This window comes from Acanthopagrus latus, chromosome 9, assembly GCF_904848185.1.
Source record: "Acanthopagrus latus isolate v.2019 chromosome 9, fAcaLat1.1, whole genome shotgun sequence".
Lineage (NCBI taxonomy): Eukaryota > Metazoa > Chordata > Actinopteri > Spariformes > Sparidae > Acanthopagrus > Acanthopagrus latus.
Window position 1 is genome coordinate 27,932,539 of NC_051047.1, and position 22,597 is coordinate 27,955,135.

General features: G+C 43.2%; 1 long non-coding RNA gene across 1 annotated transcript in view; it reads right to left on the reverse strand.

Annotated features, from left to right (window-relative positions):
- Positions 1–745: 745 nt before the first annotated feature.
- The window catches only part of LOC119026452, a 35,417-nt gene continuing 13,565 nt past the window's right edge, over positions 746–22,597 (reverse strand). Inside the window, exons 2-3 of the long non-coding RNA XR_005077159.1 lie at positions 1,300–1,410; positions 746–876 (exon numbers count right to left, since the gene is read on the reverse strand). This is a non-coding gene — a long non-coding RNA (uncharacterized LOC119026452). The remainder of the gene's footprint in view (positions 877–1,299; positions 1,411–22,597) is intronic.

Sequence of the window (22,597 nt, forward strand, 5' to 3'; positions counted from 1 at the left end):
ACCGTATGTCCATCTAAAGACCCCACATGCTTTAAACCAAAGACTTGTGTCCACCAGTCCACCAAGTACTGTCGGTATAGTACCACACTATTTGGTCCTACCTTGATCTAGAGCCCAGTTGCTCCTGACTGGGCTTCAGGGATAAACCCGGTCACTTTCCCAGCAGCTGGGGAACAAAATGGGGATACTGATCGTGAATCGAGAGAAGCTGCTGCATACCGACCGTCATCCTACGCTCACAGGTTGGTTTGGTGTAAAACTGCTTGGATATGAGTTTAGGAAAGCACCGCAGTTCAGGTTTAAACAACTTTTGTTTCTTCTCATGCAAAGCACTGGAGGGAATGTGTCCATAGTTTCTCAACTTCCCTCCAAAACTCACTCATATCCGTCACAGAACTCCCTCTGTCGTGAAATGTGAGCAGGCCATCCAGAGGTGCTAACGTGTGCACCATCGTCACCATTTTATGCAACAATAGATGTGATTGGATGATGCATCATTTTACCCTGGGACATTGTGAGCGTACGTAAGCCCTTTGTGGTTTGAAGACTGCAGGTGACTTCAGGTCTCTGAGAGAAAAGGCAGCAAACTGGGCAATTTCACTTTGTGAATAGAACATTTATTCCTCTAGTTTCCAAGTTATATGCTTGGAAAGCTGGGATCGGGTTAATTTATTCCTTATCTCGCCATGTGACACTTCTGCGTCTCCGTGATTTGGTGGAAGATGTACACCAAACACCAAATGAATGCTGTGAACCACAGTGAGACACTTTAATCATGACATGTGAGTAATATTTAAAACAAGTCTTCCGTTGCTGCCTTATTTTTCAAGGAAAGTCTCCCTGGTGGAGTCATTACCGACCTTCAGGTTGAAACCTCTGCAAATCAAGAGCAATTGAGTTAAGTATTACTCATGAAACGAGATAGATCACCATCACGGGCTATTCACATGGAAATTTCAGCTGAAAAACAGAGTTACACATCAGGGCTAGACTAGCTGAAATTGCTGGTGGGGGATCCCATGACTGTTTACTCATGCAATCAGAGTCATACTGTTCACAATCAGGCCCTTTCTATCAATCAGAGCATTATTTGACACTTGCGGCATTTAGCATTAGCATTTAGATGCTGCCAACACCATGAACAGTCTCCACGGAGTGTTTCACTGTAAAAAAAAAAAAAAAAAAAAAAAAAAAGCTGGAAATTAACATACTGCACTTTTGAAAACATTCCAAGTGTTGAAGGTCCAACAATTGTAAGTGTACAGTTCATGTTAAAGCAAATATAATCTTTACTTCTACCTGTTACGTAGTACACGTGTATATCCTGCTGTCGTCGCCTCGCATTTCTCCCGCTGTATAAACCTGCTATTTTCTGCTCTGCTCTGTCTTGAGATGAAGCTCAGATCTGTTCTGAACACACACACACACACACAAAGTCTGCATGAGAGTATGTGCAGATGCTCAGACTGCTGTGTGAGGAAACAACAACAGAGGAGACACAAGGAGGTGGGAGGTGATGCACACTGAAGATTTCCGAAGGGAATCTGCAACGTTATATAATCTGAAGGGTCGTCCACACCAACGTCAGTCACTGTATCACAAGGATGAAGATGTTTAGCGTCCACACTGATGAATGATAACCTTCTGTAAGCAGAGGTGCTCTAATATTTATAAAGTTAACATTTTCCACCCATGATAACAGACTGACATGTTAACACGATGTGTGACAGTTGTTATTCTGTCACTATCAGTTATTACATGTCTGTTTGACCTCCATGATACCGCTGACCCTCAGATATAAACAGGCTCTTTACAGAGAACCGGAGAGGCAGAGGAGGAGACGGGTCATTTAGCCGTCACAGTCCAGACAGGAGGATAGACCCCGTCGTCCAGGAAGCAGAACAGCAAGGCCCGAGCTCTAACCACACACTCTCCACATGATGGCTGCTGGCTGTGAAGAAGTCAATCTGTTCACCTCGGGCTGCAGGGGCAGTGAGGAGGACACAGAGAGGGAACTGAAAGGCCGACCGGGCTAATTAAGACCACAGATTCACTCTGTGTGAATACATCTGCCTATCGAGTCAGTCACATTAACTCATCTAGTCTCTACACATCGGATTTGTTCCCTCGCAACAGAAAAAAAACAACAACAAAAACACCCGAGCACGAGACGAGTGGTGGCGTTTTACATGTTCGGTGTGTTAATGTGTTTTTTCTCCTCTTGGCTCCAGAACTGGTGGATTGCAGGAAGTGAGCGCTGCAGCCGGTCCAGCTGGCAATCAGTCCCTAAAAAAAGTCCATAAAGAATTAAGTAACTGCAGTCAATTCATCATTCGTTTTATTAACATGGTGTATGTGTATATTATTTTGGATGTGGTTGCCACCACTGAATTAGATAAATTAAGCAATTTATAATAACATAAGATAACATGTCATAACACTACATTTCCTATCCTGAAAATCAGGGATTTGAAAGGTCTGACGCTCAGACTGACACAATTATTAGAAAAGCAAAAGAGTATAAAAAGTACAAGTAAAATACATATAGTATATTTACATGCATTTACAAACTGTATATCTGGCAGCTAAATGTATCAAACGCACATAGCGGAGGAGAAAGTACAGTTATAGGCCTGCACAGAATACATGCACTTGACCTCAAACATGCACAGAAAGTCTACCTGAGCAGGTGTGATCAGGTGTGAGCAGGTGTGATCAGGTGTGGGCAGGTGTGATCAGGTGTGGGCAGGTGTGATCAGGTGTGATCAGGTGTGAGCAGGTGTGATCAGGTGTGATCAGGTGTGATCAGGTGTGAGCAGGTGTGAGCAGGTGTGATCGGGCCATCGTGTTCTGACGGGTTTGACTCGTGAACACAGCATCTCTAACTCAGACTACGGCTCTGCAGACGGCTCAGAGAACGAGAAACATTTGTATTCTGTCAGAGTGAGTCTGATCACATTCCAAACAGCACTTGAGCTGGATAATCACTCAGGATTGTTGTAGTTCAATTAGTGTATAATAATTAACCCTCGTCTCAGTAGCTGGAGAATACAGTACATGTGGGTCAGAAGCTGCAGAGACGTTTTCAATTCTTGGATTTTTTTTTCTTTTCTTTTTTCTGTGTGAATAATCATTGCTATCGTAAATGCAGCACAGTCTACTGTTATTTATGTTCCACTGAGTGCGGCTTAATGGAGTTGGCAAAGTCTGCTGCTATTATGGCTCGTGATTAATAAAGTGTTGTGTGAGTTTTATGGCTTTAATTCTGCATCCACAAAACTCTTCCTTCTTTCATTACTATCAAGACACATTTTTTTTTTTTTTTTATCCTGAATTAAGTGTTTTACAGCAAATAATCTCCATCTCTGAAGCCATAAAAAAAAAAAAAAAACAGTGCAAGTGAAAAGTAAATGAGCCAAAACATGCATTAAATAAGCTTATATATAACTAAAACCTGACTATTAGAACTAAAATGATATGGCTTTTCTAAGAAACACAATATCTGATTAATGTAACACAAACAAAGACTTTTTTTTCATAATTTTAAATATAACTGTGACTTTAATCTTTAATAAACACTAAATATATAATTTTTAACACAATATGATATGGCTGTAAGCAGATTTAAGCATTTATTAACACTTATGCCAACAGCTCTATCCTCCTGTTAATATTCAGAAGTTTATATAGTGACAATAAGTTATTTTTTATATGCCGTTATTTGTCAGATGGTGTGCAATGACCTATCAACTCTGTGACGATGCATTTCCAGTAATCGGCAACAATATGCATCATCTCAGTGACATTTTCTTCTTATGTTTGTGCAACATCTGACATCTGTCAGGTTGGGTCCAGGCACAAGAACCACTTGGTTCGGGTTCAGAACAACCCGAACCAAGTCGCCACAAACAAGGAGTGAAAATGTTCCAGTGGTTTCATGCTAACAGATGTTGAGAGGTTGTCTTGAACCGTGGTCTCTGGATCTGCAGCTGTCTCACGATCTCCTACAACATGGAGGTCTGCTCGTATTACTATTATTATCTGTGACTTGAACCTAACTGCAAACACATCAGGCAGACACGTTTGAACCTGTGCTGTCTCTGATTGCTGTTGCGGAGGTGAAATCCTCGACACTGCTGCGTGAAATCATTTGTTAAAACAAATCTGACTTTGCTCCACTGTTCATGTGACTAGAGTCCTGAGATCAGGATTCGATTAAAGCTCATGCACGGTGAAAATTGCAGTCGTTCAGTTTGTTCCAGCAGGTTACCAGGAGACTGTGAGAATCCAGTGACATGTCAGAAATTATCAGCCACAGCAGAGACAAAACAGAGAGAACCTGTAACTCTCCGTAGGCCTCGCTATCTATCATCATAGAAAGATCTGTGAACTCCATTTTACTCTGTCCCCTGATAAAATAAAGGTTAGATAACAGTCTTCTGTACACTTCACCTGAGAGAAAACAACATCTCCTGATTTACTGTATCTGAAAATCCCAGCAGAGATTCTCAGTGCGGAAGCTTGAGGAGGTCACTTCAGATAAAACCACCGTGGATAATCACACACAGCAGACGCATGTGTTTAAGTAACGCGGCCGTGTCAGAGGGCGTCGGCTGCATTGTGTTGTGCAGCGCTAACGCAGAGCTACACCGCATCGCGTGTTGAGTGGAGGAGCCAAATGTGCTGTGACAAGCAGCCCGACGGAGGCCTTTTCTGCTTCCAGTCTGCGGTGCAGCAGACGCACGTCTGCCAGAGGTTGCCGTGACCTCATCACGGACACATTATGAAGATCAAGTGTCGATGCTGAGTAAATGCCACAGTGTAGCAGGGGAGTTTATAAAGATCAGCCTTTTCCATCAGATGCCACAGAAATCTGTCTTCCAGACTGGGGTCAAATGCTACGTGCACGCAATTCTTTACTTTTTCACATCTTTGGAGTGACGGATGAGTGCTGCGCTGTGCAAATATCAGGACGTCTAAAGAGCAGAAGTGTTTAAAAGTCTATCTTTTTTTTTTTTTTTTCCTGCAAGTGCTGTGACGCCAGGCGAATAAAATCAGGTATATAGACGTGGTAAACCCCTCCCATCTGGTGCTGCGAGCTCCCTCTGCTCATCACATCATCCGTGTGCTTCCCCAGAAGGCATCTTTGTTTCCAACTTGACATGCAGTGACATGATAACCTACCTTTGTCTCCTGAATATTTCATCGGTTTACTGATGAAGGCGGAAAGCTGTTACATATTTCTTCGGCCGGTGATCAGAGGTTCAGACGGCATTATTTTCCATTGATTTGGCAGATGCTGTCCAAATGGATCTGCATCTTTTTTTTTCCCCTCATACACATACATTCAAAGAAACTCGGGATTAAGTGTCTTACGAACAGAAGGAGCCGGAGATCAGACTGCCGGTTGTGACTGATGCATCCGTCCCCTCAGCAGAGAAGCAGAAACATTAATGGTAACCTTAAGCTGCACCGATCGATATTTCTCTCATTATTAATGGCTCAGATTTCTTTGAGTAATGAGTGAAGGGGTCAGATGAACCCACACAACTCTGTAGCTCCTCAACTACAAAGTGTTTCAGCATCATTCAGGTCAGGAGCCAGATATTTCCCTGGGGGCTTAATGAAAACCAGAAAAAAGTAAATAATAAACTACGGTTCATCAGGTGGACAGAAACATGAGTGCAAGTTAATGTTAATCTTGCTCCTTGTCTGTGATGTGTAAAGAGGGTGATGTACAGTATCATCTACGGTTACGTTACAGTGTATTTCCAGCTTGTTTAGCTGAGATGTTATTTCATTGTTATTTCATGTTATTTTTATTTATTTTTGTTCTCTGTGTAAGTGCACTTCTTCTCTTCTCCACTTCTTCTTTTCGCTGCTTCATCTGACTTTTACTGCCTTAAAAAAACAGGAACGTAAATATGAGTCTCACTGAGCTGCTTTCACAGTTCACCTATACGGTTGTTTTTCTCAGCTTGTGAATTCCAGTAGATGTGTTTATGTTTGTGTTTATGGATGAGTGTTGGTGTTTTAATTATATTTGTGCATATTTCCGTCTGTTTGGGTGTTTGGGTGAACAGCCGCGAGACTGTTTCCAGACCTCTCATTCGTCATCCATGTCTCAGGCTGGGTAGTGTTGGTGTTGTGCTCGATGGGGTTGGAGAAGCAGTCAGTCAATCGGGTCTGCAGTCTGCAGGTCTGTTATGGCTGCAAGTTCATCTCTGATCTCAGCCTGTGGAGCTGACGTGAAGTCATGAGCCAGGGCCAGAAAACACAGAGTACAAACGAGAGCGGCAGAGAAAATGTCAACAGCTCCTTTCTGTAAGCCACTGCTGCTTCAGTATCAGCTAAAAAAGATGTTGATGGGCAAGTTGAGTCACTTCTTAACATTAAGTTAAAATAATATCCATTCACACCAGAAAACAAATGACATGAACTCAGTGTTAGTTTAGACGGATTGCAACCTAGTCAACATTATCAAGCTGTTGGCTCGGTTGTTTCCCCAAACAGACAAACAGCCACATTTGTGCACGGCGCCAACCTGTAAATCAATCACGTGCAATGCGAATGATGATCCAGAGGTCTGGAACGGGCTCGTGGCTCCTCACCCAAACACACAGACCGACGGAAATATGCACAAATAGAATTATACACTCACACACATCCATAAACACATACAAACAGAAAAGCACAGAAAACAAAACAAAACAAAAAAAACGGCTGCAGTGGTTTAAATCATGTTGGTAAAGGACATGGACGTCACGCTCAGCTGAAAAAAATGATTAAAGTATGCATATATAACCCCATGAGTGGGAGCCCTACTCTGACTGCAGCAGAGGAGGGAATGAGAAATCTGCCAGGGAGGCAGCAGGGAGATCAGGCCAGGCTGAAAATGGACTTTCAGCATGTGAAATTAGCTTCCCTGCTGTAAGTTACAGCCCCTCTGCTGAAGAGAATATAAATATTTCCCCGTACTTTAGTGCCCCTGGGTTAAAGCCTTGTGAGCACTGAGCACAACAGGGATATACATTATAGCTTTTGTCAGACCATAAAAACATGTTTCTTGATGCTTTAGCTCTGATTATTAGACAAGCCAGAGGGCAGTGAGAACGGAGGGGTGGTTTTTCTGCTCTTCAAAAAAAAAAGAGAAAAAAAAGCCCAATATGTCTCCACAGACATGTGATAATGGTACATGTCAACAGAGGTTAGCGGCAGAGGACGACTCCAGAGTGCACTCTGCACTTAATGTTCATGTAATTAAATGTTACAGTTTTGGCAGCAGAATATTTTCGCTGCCATAGCTGCAGCTCTGAGGTTTGTGGAAACGCCATAATTCAAGATATTGCTCATGACATGCGGCCATAAGGAAAGATTGTCAGTTTCTTTTTTTCCCCCCTTTGTTTCATGGTGAGCTCCGCACAGAACAGCAGGGCTGGAGACCATCGGCGTCCTGTCAGCCTGAGGATGATGGGAAATGTGTTTTCGATCATCTCCGGGGTGTGTCTGGAACAAAAGGAGTTTGTGTATGTATATGTACACATCCTCACACCAACACAACTGAGTCGGTTGATTGTCAGCATCTCCTGATAAAATATCGACATCACTAAAACAACACGACTTTTGTAATTTGGTCGGACTTCCGTTACAAACGCTTCCATTTCAAACATAGCACACATTCATTTATATACATGTTATATGAACTAACTACAAATGTACATATGGGTCACACAAGATCTACAACTATTCTTTGGCAAATGACAAAGTGAATCTATCACTGACTACAGCACAACACAGCGTGTCTCTTCATGCTGTTACTATTGTTACTCAGTGTGAGATTGGAGAAAAATATGACATCACGCTCCAAAAAGGATGCAGTGACCTTATTGACAGTGAACGCTTCCCTGATAATCCCACATAGTGAACACAGAAGTCAACAGGAAGAGGGCTAGCTAGCTGTTAGCTCTCAGTTGGAAGCACTCCTGCAGCGTGTTTGACCAACGAAGCAACCAGCTAATGGAGCTAAACACACGACAGAACTGAGAGTTTCTGTTCAGATGAACGTGTAACAACAACAAGTTAACGTTTGAGTTTTACTTGAGTCTAACCAGCTTGTACACGCATTACCGCCACCTACAGGCCTGGAGTGTAGGCCAGCACAGATACACAACCTTATCTGTGTGTTTTCTGCAGACTTTAATGTGTGTTTGTTTGTGCTAGCTGTGGATGTTCACAACATGAGGATCATACAGAGTTTCTTTGAGACACTCACTGAGTGAAAAGGTCACCTGGTCGTCAGAAACCTTTCAGAAACCAACAGCTCTGTTGACAAAGGGGACAGTGTGAGAATGTGTGTGGACACTTGTGTCCTGCATTATGTATGTGCACTCTTTCCTGCATGTGTTTGCAGATGCATAAAGCACCTGTTTGCAAACACATGAAAACCACTGGGGAGTGAATAGCCTTTAGTTCATCAATCAATGTGCTTCAACTGCAGTCTGGTCTGTTAAACATCTGTCAGTCAAGGACCTGATTCTATAAAGAGCTACATGCAACATTTTAAGACTGGGTTCATTTGTGTTTGCATCATCAATGTGTGCAAGAAAGACTTTGTGGAAAGACAAATAAAGTTAGTCTGTTGGGCTGAGGTGGAAAGAATAACAACACTGTCAGTGCTGGCTTCATTTAGTTAAAAAGTGCCATAAATAAGTTGTTTGAATCAATATTTTGGAATGCTGGAGGAATTATTTTTTATTTTTTTTAAATATATGATCTATAAAGTCCACACCATGATGGTTATAGATGTAGAGAGCTGTGCCTCAACACGCCGGGCCGACAGCACCTGTGGCACAAACAGATTTACTGGTCCCTCCGAGTCGCACCGAGCACGAGGCCCCCACATGAGGTCAGCACAGAGAGAAGGAGTATGAGCAACAGCTTTTCTCCAGATGAACTATTATCAAGTATTTATGGTGTCAGCGAGGACCTCACAAGTCAGACAGGCGGTGACAAATCGCTCACACAATAACCCCGTCTCCCCTTCTTCTTCCGCTGCACCAAACGAGGGAGCCATTAGAGAGGAAACAAAGCGTTTAACCTCGAGGAAAACACACAAGCAGACGCAGGCCGGCACTATCAGAGGAAACAGCACAAACACAGGTGGTGTGTTTAAGTCCGGCCACGCACATAAACACCTCTGCACACATCTCTCCCTCTCTCTCACACACACACACAGCAAAAGAAAGTCCATTTTATCAGCCAGTTTAGTTTTGTACTGCATCACATCTTAGTTTTCTTATAGCAGCTTAAACCAGGCTGCTGTGAGTAACACTAGATCTCCTCCCTCTCTAATCCATCACATGGTAACTATTTGTACAGAGCTCAGTGTTTCCTGCATTTTTACAAGGACTAGTGCAGTCCAGAGGAACATGATAATATCATGACTAATATTCTCTTCACAGGAATGTTGCTGCAACTTTCCTCATTTAGGGTCTTATATCATATCATATACAGAATTAAATATTCGTCTTTGAAATGATAATCGTCATTGTTGTATATTTTCACAGCACCTCAAATAAATCAGACGTCACTCAAAGTGTGACACCAATGAAATGTGTGTAAACTCAGTCACCACCACAAATGTTGGCAGTTTACATTGCAGCAAACCACATATATGTTGGATCTTTATGTTGCTACTTTGCATTATCTTTAGGCTCAATCAGTCGGGCTCATATGTATGTTTGTAAATGGGAATCTGATATGACAAGTATTGTAGAAATGTCGGTATTATAGGTATGACAGAAACACAAACATTGTTTATAGCAGCGTGAAACTGTCTTACTTCAATTTTCTGAAGACATGTTTCAGTTTTTGTAGGTGTGTCACTGCTAGACAACGTCACTATCGACCAAAACATTCTGCTCCTACACAATTTCTAATATTATTCTAATATTCATCCACTTTTAAAGCCTCTCATCTCGACACTGATGAGAAGTCCTCGGATGAAGATCATGTGGTACAATAAAAATAAAAACTAGCATCCATCTTGTGATGGGATCACACCAGTCTTGATGCACATGTTGACATTTCACATGTGTCATTTATACATCACTACACAATAATCAGTACTCATGGGTTGGATTAGATCCATAGTCAAACTGGGCCTTCATTTTGAGTGTTTTCAGCCCCTCTTTGAATTTGGCTTGTATATTTCCTTGTACCACAAAAAGAGGAAAAATAAAGCGTGTTTACAGTCGTTAACAGCTGGATGCTCCTTCTCTGGAGGAACTGTGCAGCTTGTTCTTGCCTGTCAGTGCTCATCCCACCTTTTCTAACCACAGAGATGAGGACAGGCGGTGAGAATGGAGAGATATTTTAGGAGCTGCTCATAGAGGAAGTAAGGAATGCAGGTATCTTTATGCACTGAGCATAAAAGAACTCCAAACACTGTCATGTTCACTCATGTCAATGTGTCCATCCTGGCAGAAAGTATAACTGAACTTTAACCCCGGTCTTTTATGTCAGTGTTGTGCTTCGTATCTCCTGCCATCCACCTTGACCTACTTCCTATGGCTTCCCTGTAGGATACAATACAGTGCAGATGTATTACCGAGTTGTAAAAACCCTCAGTAGAAAACAAAACTGAGGCGGCAATTATGTTGCTAAACCCTATTTTGGTTATTACAAAACACATTACTGCAGCCTGAAGCGTCAGATATTACATTTACCAGAGGACTACCAGAGGATAAACATGCCAGGTCGACTCTCCTGTACGTTGTAACAATGTCACGGCATGACACAATATTTGTACATGACCACATCATAACTGACCCTTCATCGACTGAGTTGTTGCACAGACAGTCGTGCACGCGCTCCCTTTTTTTTTCCACCACACACAGACCGGCCTGCAGGGATCCCGCCCTCCTTCCTCCATCCAGCCTGGCCCACCCTGCGCCCAACTCTGGACGAGACACACCTGCTTCCACTCAGCCGCAGCCGCTTTGAAGTCAACATGTGGAGGTCTCTTTCTGCAGAGCCTAGGGCTGCGCTGCCCTAATTTCCCACTGTATACACAGATTATCTGTGCCTGGGTAATGCAAACAGAGGGATCATCTAAATGTATGTGAACGCCCCTAATGGCCCCTTCCAATTGGTCCTGGAACTGGGCTGTTGGATCTGGGATGGCTGCAGTTAAGATTTGCACTATAGCCATTAGTCAAAGGGATTACACAGGTCTGCAGGGGTTGTTCCACGACTCAGGAGTTATTGGTATGGGAGTCGTACATTCTTATGATGTATATATATCATCCCTTTCTGCTGGATTTGGAATGAGCTGCCTCCACTTATTCATAAGCTAAACATGCAGCTATTCCAACTCCTTCAGAGGTTTGGATTTTTTTTTTTTTTTCCTTCTGCAATCAGTGAAGATTTCCTTGGATGAATATTTGAGATTGAGTTCTATTCTGCTTGGCAGTGCTGTTGACATTGCGTAGATTAACTTGAGGCGGTCGTAGTTCTGCAAATATTGGCCGTGCGAGCTATTCAAATTGAAATGTAAGTCATTCATATGTCAAATAGTGCATTAAAGTAAAAATCCAAACTGAAACCATTGATTTGTCGGGATTTGATAGTCCAATGCAGACATTTCTGTCCGTTTAATGATTCCTTCCAACTTGGATCCAGTTTAACCAAGAACCCCATAATGTCACTCCAAATGAGAGACAACCACAACACAGTGTGGGATGCAGTTAATGAGTTTAAAAGTACGACAGCATCTGTTACGAGCCTCCATGAGTCAGACTGACAGGTACGGCCAGAAAAATCCGCAGTCATTGAAAACAAGCTGCTTCCCACAGATGCTGCTGACAGATGACAGTTGCTGGGCATCGTCAAAGCCGTCAAGAAGAAAAGAGAGCTCCCGCTTTGCACCTGACGGAGCGCACAAAGGCTTTCAGGCAGCAGGCCCGGGAATTCAGCTCGAGCCCCGGGAAGCCAGAGAGAGCCACCTGGAGGGACAGAACCGCCAAAAGAACTCCTCCTCAGTGCGGCGACTTCACCACCAAGACCAGCCCACTCTCATGCTGCACTCTTGTTAATGAGGATTCGGTGCGTGCGTCGGGTGCTTGTGAATTCTCAGCGACAGCAGATGCCTGCCTCAACCACTAACCCGCCTTAAACAATTCATTATTTCCAGGGAGGTTCCCGTGATGTGCGTTCGTCAGCCGTTCCCGTGCCAAAGATGACAGATAAGAGATCATCCGGATGTGCAGCTGCAGCCTCATCAGAAGCCGATCTCTAATGGGAAGATATAAGATTTACATGTGGCATGTCAAGACTTACAGCGGAGCTTCGAGCGGCATTCCCCGGCTCGGCGTAGACGCCCGTGTCTCGGACGGACTGCAGATGATGTCAGGACCCGCGCACGGAATCGCTGCAGACTCTTGACAAATTGCCGTCTTTGATTTTATTGGCGTTTGACCTTGAAACTGATGTGGGAACCCTTCATATTATAAAAGGGCATATATTATGAGCCAATGTGTTTTCAATAGAGCCCAGATCCATCTGCGCTAGCTGGTTTACGAGCGTTTTGAAGTGGTTATTCAGGGAGTGCTATAAGTGAGAGGGACAGGGATCGCCTTTCCAAAAGCCTTCCATAGGCCAGACAGGGCATCCTTAAAATCATTTACAATATATCCCATGCTCCTCTGTAATAGAATCTAAGCCAGGCTGGCAGCCATGGCGTAAAGCTTTCATACTGTGTAATTGTCTCCAACTGGAAACATCTTGCTTTCCGTCGTAATACGTGATATACTGTACTGTAAAAGAGCGATATGACCAACTGCAAACCAGGATTGTGATATCTCCGCTGACAAAGGTTACCAAAATAGACACAGACCATAAAAAGAATATCATAAAAAAAACTGTAGGTTCAATTTCAAATGGAAGCGCCATGAAAATGAGATTTATAAGTTTGTTTTAAGTTCTGTTTTGATGATCGTCGAGGCATGTCGAGTCAACTGAACACACAATTTAGAAACATGACAAAAACATCTCAAAATGAATCATCCTCAAAGGCTGGAAAGAATGCAGGGACGAGTTTTGATTCTAAGCTGCTGTTTGGGTCGTTCTCTGACCTGTGTCACCGCTTAACAAACTAATCAATAGACGCTCAGTGAGACGACCTGCTGGCGGCTCAGCAGGGTAATTAAAGGCGACGACCTCGGGCAACTCCTGCTGTTAGTCCTGAGGAAACACACACATGTTAGCGTCCTCATTCACTTTACACCTGAACATAACTGTCTTGGTCACTGTGTACTATTAATAATGATTGAATTTTATTTATCTAATGTGTTATTGGCAAAAAAAGACTTTACCTGTTAATATAACTGTAGTAAAGGAGCTTCATGCTTTCAGGTATTACAGTTCTGGCCCTTTAAAGGGATCAGCTCACTTGGTTTTATTTGAACTCTCTACCTCAGATCATCGTCAGCTATACGATCGAGTGTGGTTTTACACGACAGGATGAGCTGGTAGTAGTAGTGTTAGTAGTAGCACACAAAGAAAAGTCATCAGGGAATCAAACTGAGTCAGTACACAGTGATATCTGAAGTGTTTTAACCTTCGCTAGCATTAGCCACCGTGAGCTAGCAGTCATGTAGACAAAGCACATATGAGTGTATTGTTTGAGTAGGTCTATCATTCATTGTTTATAATTTGTAAGAGAAAACAAGTTATTTATATTTTTTAAAATACAAAGTCTCACTTTAAATAATCTTTTGAACATTTTTCCAAAACAGTCGGTGAAATTTACACTCCTGGCCATCCGTATGTAAAACTCATGTAATCACACATGCAGCACAAAAACATAAACTTCAAAAGGCTGCTTAAAAATGTTTTCAAATTAATCAGCAGACATTATTCAGTTCAACAATGACTCATTACACGAAACAATGTGAACTCAAATGCTCAGAGGATTATTTGCATTCTTTGATCATAGCTATTACAGTCCAAGTCACAAAAATAACTGAAGGTACTTAGTGAAATAGAGTAACGGCTCCATGTGACGTTGATTTTAGCACCAATCCACTGCTGACTTCTCGCCTTTATGATGGATTACAGCCTCACGCACAATGCGGCTCCGTCGGCATACACATGAGAATGCCATTTCCCTAATCCAACTTATATCAAAAGGCACAATTTATTATCCCTTCTCTCCCTGCGCACTCCCTCCCTCCTCTCCCCTCTCTCTTTCTCCCAGGCTATGATGAGGTATGGAGAAACAGAGAGGATTATGTTACCAGGAAATTGAAAAGGTGCAAGAGCAGCCAGAGATGTGAGATTACTCTGGTTTATAACACATCGTGCCTGATGAGGATAACATGTGTGTGTTTAACACGGTGCGTGAGAGGGTCCGGCCTACGGGGTATAGTCGGATGGAAGGTGGTGATAGACTGAGCGATACCTGCAGATAAATGAGAAGGCAGGGAGAGGGAGGGGGGCTGTCTTCAGGTCTGTGTTGCGGTTTGGTCTTCAGTAAGTTTACATGAGCTTGTGTGCGTTTCGATCTGATTATAATGGAGGGCACAGGATGAAACCATCCGTCAGCAGGGATGTATGTAAAAACAGAACTCGCTGCGCTTCATTACACAAGTTTAAAACTCACAGAGCGGATCTCATTTGGTCTTCAAGGAAATTATTGTAACCTCATGTAAAAACTAACTATTAGCCAGACCACCGCTGCCACAGCATGATGTTTGTTTCTTCAGGGAAATTTAGAGCGGCGATAGCTGAGTGGAAAATAAATTAATACAGACCCCAGAGAGGATGTGTGCATGCAGATGATATGTTTGTGTTTGTGATTATGTTTATAATAGGGGCACATTTGTATGAATAAATCAGTAATGGTGTTCACCATGTAGGTGCATGTCTATTGTTTATTTCCATTTGCGTGCCAGTCTGCGCAGGGAAATGACAGCAGGAGGTCTTTTCAGAAGCCTTCCTGCTGTGAGTCAACCCTGGGTTTCCTCTCAGATGTAATTACCACTCTGTAATTATTGACTAATTACACTTTATGGCGAGTGGAACTGCTTTTGTTACCTACGATTGTGAACGAAATGTGAAAGCAGGAAAACAACAATACTGTCTCAAATGCTCCAACAGGGCCACGGCTTTACAGACAAAAAGAAGTAGTAATGTGCAATCAAACACGGTCATTATAACTCTGATGTTCCCATTGTCATTATCCTTGGCCATAATGGTATTCAATGTGCAATGTCAATGGAGACCTCAAGCCAGCAGCTCACATGTGATAATAATAAGAGCGCAGCGGGGGTGTGTCATGACTTTATAGCCTCCGCTGAGCCAGAAAATCAAAGGTGAGGAAAGAAATGTGCATATTTCTCCTCTGCTAATTACATTTTCTGGCCTTGGTAGTCCATTCTGCATAATTATATCTATGGAGCCATGTGTATATATTTGTTCATAACCCTGTGTCGAACTAGTATGGCATGCTCCAATAAATATTTAGTGGGAATCGGGGGTATAATGAAGCAGCAGAAGGCTTTATTGGGAGTCAGCACCGGAATAAAAAATAAAAAAAGGCCTATGATGCGCGGTTAGAGATACTTGATGACCAGAACAATGTGACCCAAGACAAACCAACCACACAACAATTTGGATTTGGTAATAGAACCGCTGGTCGAGGCTGAAGGCATCACATCGCATCCACAAAACAAACATGCCCTGGAGTCACACATGCATGCTGCAAGCAGGGAGCAGCAAATCTGGGTCAAATGAAACCTGTTTTTGTGAGAGTGTGTGTGTGTGTGTGTGTGTGTGTGTGTGTGTGGTAACAACCTTGCCAGCTGGAAAAAAAAAAAAAAAATCATTTAACTGCACAACTATCAGAATCCGTGTCGACACTGCCAGCCTCTAAGGATCAATTCCCAGTGAGCCGTCCAATGCTATAAATGGCTGCAGAGGTGGTGCCGTGAGGTGCGTGGATGTCATTGTCCCAATGTCATTGCCGGTATCAATATAATCGTTTCATTAAAAGCTTTATTATTAGCTGAAAGTTTCAGTGTGTTACAACCTGGTTGGTTTCCCCAAACTTTGCCGTGTCTTTTTGTGCTAACTAACTTTGCACTCGCCACACATCGCTGCAGAGATTAGAGGAAGCGAGGACTCTTGCAACAGGTAAACTGGAGGAAGTTTGTAGATAAACAGTTTCAAATGAATGGGCAGTGTAGCTAACTGCCAAGGGATCTGTGTAACCATCTAGAAAGGGGCGGTTAAAATTCTTTATAGCAACATTATGTGACTGCCCCAAGAGTTTAAGTATCCCAAGGTCTTGTCATTACGAGTGACGGGGTGTAAAGGTGCAGCCTCAGCAGCACTACAGGCGTTGTGCCGTCCCATCGTAGTGAGGATGGATTTACCAGTCGATAGATTGAGATCGCGGATACAAGTGCTGGAAATGTGTTTCCTCCGCTGTGCTCAGCCTCAGAGGCAGGGTGAGGAGCTCGGACATCCGGAGGGAGCTCGGAGTAAATCTGCTGCTCCTTCACCTCAAAAAAGAGCCAGTGGAGGTGGCTCAGGGCATCTGATTAAAATGCCTGGGGCGCCTCCCTTTGGAGGTTTTCTGGGCATAACCAACTAAGAGGAGCTCCCGGGGCAGACTCCGATCTCACTGGAGATATATACATTATATATAGCGGGCCTGGGAACGCCTTGAGATCCCCCTGGGAGGAGCGGGAAAGTGCTGCTGTGGAGAAAGATGTCTGCGCCACCTTGCCAAGTCTGCTGCTATGTGAACCAACCCCAGATAAGCAGAAGAAGATGGATGGACGTATATATCCATCATCTGCTCCGACCAAACTCTGACTTACACAGTTTCCTGAAAGTAAACTTGTAACTGACTGTAGCTCTGTTAGCTGACTTTGCTCGGAGCACCGCTGGGGAGCAGCTTCATCTCCCTGGCATGTATCCACTGACCTGTACTGCTTCCTCCCATAAAATTATGCATTAACAATAAATTAGGACTTGCAAAGTGTCTAATTTTCTGTATAATAGAGTGGCAGATGGACAATCTATATGCGGCAGGACATGTCATAAAATTCTCACTAATTTTCAAGCACTTGTTATTCATCTGTCCTTTCATTCTCTGGGTATAAGTAGCACATTTCATGACCTTGATAACATTTTCAGTTTGTTGTTGGAGGTCTTCTGATGCATGATTGGACCTCGACTGAGACGTCATCCAAGGTGTTTCTTCCCTTTTAAGGAAGCAGGTTTTCCTTTTTCGGCTCAAGTGGAGTCAACATGTTTCTGCATACGTTAGATGTGCACAAACTAAAAGCTGGAGAAAATTTTGGGCATCACCTGGAGATGCAACCCTCCAACCTCCAGTCAGCCTGCAAAATGTAATTAGTGTGATGAGTCCCTAAAGTATCATCGCGGCATCCCCCTTCATTTCCTTCGCTGGGCACTTAATGCAATATGAGACTTTTATTATGGCACTGAGACTACTGTTAACCTCCGCTGTGTTCTCAATGTCAAAGTGATGCATCAGCAGTGATTCATGGCATTATTAAACGCGCATAAAATCAGATAAAACTATCTGCTTGCAAACACACAGTGCGCTATTATTTACAATAAAGCATCTTTGGAGTGCTCTCGAGATGAAAGACAGCCACCGTAGGGTTACATTTCACAGCAAGGAGAAAGACGCATGAGTCAGCTGGATGTGTATCCTTAGGTTAGAGGGGATAGACATAATTTGTAGATGAGTGAGGAGGCAGAGGGGAAGAGAAGACAGGACAAGGGAAGCATAATGCACGGCGGCTGTGTTAGATCAGAAGTGTTAAAGGAAGGTATTACACTGGTGTTAACCTCAGTGCCCACCGCTGTGATATCCACATATTGGATGATGTGCAGTGAACTTGTATTTATCCACAACTCCTGGTTTGTTTCTTCACCAGAGCCTGAAAGACGAGCAAGCCTGAGGCATGAGCCAATTAAAACAACCGCTCAGAGCCCCCGTGGCCATCAGAGCGCCTCCGAACGAGCTACATACAAATGATTGAATACGGAGTTCATTTCTAAAAACAAAATCATTGTTACTTAACATTATCTTTGTTCTGTTTTTACATGTTACACTTGTTAACCTGCACATAATAAATGAATGTCAGTATCTACAATCTTATCTTTCAACCTCTTGTGATCATGTCCAAGAACAATTTAAGGCCATTCACAGCTCCACATACGTGACTTTGACTCGTGCACACAACACACAGTTAAAAAGCCTCAAAAATAATTGTGAATGTGGTTGCTAATTCATAACATTCCCGTTGTCTGCATATCCTCCCACTAACTCTCACCAGATCACTTGATCCCTGCACCTGCTCCCCATCCCCTCATTACCCCTGCAGTTCAAAGTCTTGCATCGCTCCAAGGCATTTTACCCCTTTGAACGTGAATATTTGGAAGGTCTACCAACACGTTTGCCCTCAGAAAACATGTTGTTCACACACTGGTTTCTTCACAGAAGGGTGTTTTGTTGCACGTCCACAGCCATGCTAGCACTCTGTGAGGCTGGACTTTAGCGGAAATGCTAGCATGTTGATGTTGATGCTACCAGGTTTAATGTCTGCCAGTGTTGATTGTGCTTGTTTAATGTGTTAGCATTAAAACAATTGCTAGGAACGTCATTTGTTTGCCAAACCTTGAAAAATGTAATTGGCATGTCTCCCCCTGCAAAAACCAAGAAGCACCTTAAAAGTACGACAAAGAGTGAAACCAGCGGCGCCATTCAAGAAGTGATCAGTTCAGTGGGCGGTACACTGACCACAGCAGCCTTTCCCTCCATGTTTTTTCAGGCGGTAGTCTGAGCCGATGCCAGCCTGTGAACCCCAGATGAAATGTAAACACCTGCACTCAAAATTGGAGCATGACTTCATCGCCTCATCCGCCAATATCCTCAATTCTCCTCCCTACTTCTGCACAGACCCCTGGGAAGAGTTGTCACATATTTCTGTCAGCAGGAAGAATAGCAGTGCCCGGGGGAAAATCCTCGACTGCACCACACAGGCAGGAGTGCTTAGTGCTTTTTGAATGAGATTTTTTTTTATATTTGAGACTCTGGTTTATTATAAAAACTGTGAACAGAACATGGGTAAATAAACATATTGCTTCTGACAGTAGCATCTCTCAGAGCCGGTGAAAAAGACACAGTCGGGGATGAAAACCAACTTTGAACACGACTTGAAGCTGAACGTCAGGTGTGGAGATTTGAATCACTGCAGATCATACAGGTCACTGAAACTGAGCGAGGGCATCGTGTTTTATTCATCCTCCACCTTGTGCTACTTTATTCCTCGAACAACATCAAGGATACAAACTGGCACAGATCACAGTATGAGGGCTGCTGCTTTGTCTGTTGTCTGACTGTGAGGGGTGTGATCAGCTCTCACACAGCTGAACAGATCAGGCCTCCAGAGGATCTCAGTGGGTTTGGTAAAACCGTTTAAACACATAACAGAAAAATGGTTAAAACACACATTATCACAAACCATGTGTCAGAAAATAATCTGGCCTTAAAAAGGTCCACTAGTCCCCAAAACTTTCATGCTCAATGCATCCAAAAAGGTTTCAGGGTCCTGGTTCTGTCACACTGTCACAGCTTACTGGAACACTTGAAAGCATTTGTGCCAACTCGCGTCAACCGCCGGGGGGCAGAGAAATGTTTGATTATGTAATGTTGTGAGGAGACTGAACGCTCCGACCCCATCGCAGCTGTTTTGTGAACAGGACGGGCTCCGGTCTTCCTGCTGGTAACGTTTTGCCACCGCAAGCAAAATAAAAACATCACAAAAGAAAACCGAACGTTCTGTCATCGACCGTCAGATCCGCTCCATCCAAACATACGTGTTGGTTACAGTACCCGCAAAGCATTCTGGGATCACCCATGATTCAGTACTTTCCAAACATCGTGTCTATAGGAGTATAAAGTACATTTGTACGGGACTATTTTTAGCAGCAGAATAATTCATAATTGCTGCGGTAATGTTTCCAGCAGCAGGATGGTGTATGTGGTTTTGAGACAAATTAAACAACGTGTTCAGAGTTATGAAGGGAAATCTCACCCAGCGCAGCAGTTTGACTCAATGAGGTGTTTTTAAATAGTATTTTGGACAACAATGGAGCTCTGTGGCACAGAGGAACAGGACACATCAGGGTCCGGACACATTATACTTCTTAGTAGGATGCATGTTTGGCCTGTATTGTATTATGAACTGGTTCATTCTGACAATAAGTTGGTAGAAATGAACAGAAGCAGTTCTCAGAGATCTACATATCTTCACACTGAAGTGACTATTTGCACTTTTTCCCTTCAGCTGGCTCAGAAGAATAACAAGTGAGGGCAAAAACAATCCAGAGGTTGAATTCAAAAGGAGAAATTGACTCCACCTTCTGCTTTTATGCACCATGAGATTACATTTGGGATAAAGGGCAGACGCACATAATATTGCTTAGGGGCACTGTAGAGGATAAGCTGTCTGCCATACACCTTTCACAAAAAAAAGGGATCAAACCATTTATACCTCGGTTGAAGAATGATCCCAGAATGTAAAAACGATTTCTTGTTCGATTAAAATTAAAGGCCAAAAGTGCCCAAGGATACATGGGAGCACGGCTGCAGATGAGAATCTCACAGCCAACAGGGCCCAAGGCAGCTGCCCTGCTCGAATTAAAATCTGAAAGTGTGCTTTTAAATACAAGTGCCTTGACTGACGTGTACGGGGTGAACTGACAATGAACGGAGACCCAAAGCATGCATCATTAACCCTGAGAGCACTCGACCTAAACTAATTAGCATTTATTCCTTCGCTTTGTTGTGATTTGTTCAGAGAACTTGAGTACACATTACCTCCAAGCCATATCCTCACACTTCTGCTGTGTTCACTGTGCAGTGGTGAGAAAAAAAAAAAAGCATATCTCAGCTCAGAAATCGATTAGTATCATCGCCGGCTATCTGTTCCCCAAATGTGTTCTAAAAATGCACAAAAAGGCTCTTTGCAGATGTTTTCAGGGAGTTTACGAGGCAACAGTGTGACTCAAACAAGTACGCCGCGCCAATTTTGAGTTTAACAGAAGAAAAACCGTCAGTGCAGCATCTAAAAAGGCTCTTAAATGCCATTGTGTGTCGTATTTACGGTTATGACCTCCTCAGCCCGGGGCTCTTGTTGAGGAGTGCCGTGTTTACTTTCAATGCAGCATTTATAAGTAAGGGAACAGAAGAAAGGAACCGCCGCAGCCCTTTAAGTGAAGGCCACTTATTCTGTCTTAATCTCTGAAAAGCCTTGTAAAGACCTGAAGTATTTAGACCTCAGTGTCTCCCATGTTGGCCGTGAGCAAATGTACAAAGACAAGCTAGCTCACTTAGCACTGCTGGGAAGTCCGTTGGGTTTATTGTGATGACGGGCCAGAGTTCATTTCTTTACATTCCAGGAGATAACATCCTGTCTGTATGAGAAAACAGAGACTTGACGACACTCTTTGTGCTTCTGTGCCGACACATCCAGCTTTTTCCATCGCTGGATATCATCTGTAGCGTCTGAGTGTGTGGTTGAAATTTTAAAATCAACATGCTTCAAAATAAGAGCACCGGATTCTTCAAGTGGCAGAAGGTCTCTGCAGACATTGAGCTGGCAGTTCATTTAATTTTGGATCACTTTTTTTTTTTCAGGAATATCATCCATTACAGAGCGACGACTGTTCTGCACGTACGCTCCTCCAGACGGCGTAATTGCGCAGCAAGGTTGTTGACTTTATCCAGGATCTGAGGGGGGAATTGAACTCACCGCTGTCCACCTACTGTTGAGTTCCTTGTCAGTTGACGACATTTTTAATGAGATTTGGATCAATTAGGCAGCATGTGTCATAAGTTAATACTCCATTTACACTGCTTGTTTAGGTGGGGGGGCACCACTTAATCTTTAGGAATGAGTCAACAAACGACATGCCTAATTGGGAGCTCTCTGGGATGAACTGCTAAAGTGATGTTTTCATTTTTAAGCCCTGTTGTGAGTTAATGTAGTAATTCCCACCAGGACGAGCTTTTCTTCGCCCTGATTCCTTTGGCCTGTTGTGTCAGCAGGGCTCCACACTGATTGGTCCATGGGGGGGGTCCTGTGACCTTTCACCTGTGGTTTCGTCAAGATTTCTGTCCAGTTGGATGCAAACAGCAGGGTGTTGATGGCTGAGGAGACATTAATGCACGAACGAAACAGGAGGGTGGGAGTACAGTTCCAAGTAGTAGATCGGGTTTAATGGTCACCACAAAAACAGCTTAAAATGTCCTGAGGTCTTGTTAATAACATGCAACTTGTTGCCACAAACATGGATGGAAAATTTCCCCAAGCTTTCCTTAATATCAGCCAGTTCTGTCACACTTAAAAATGTTAAAATGCATCCAAAATGTCAGCTTAAAATGCTGAAACACAGACTTGAACTGTCTTTCACAGTAGCCTACGACATGCACACATTAAAAACAATCTGTTACTCTCTGGAGAAACGTAGGTGATTGTTACGTCTCATC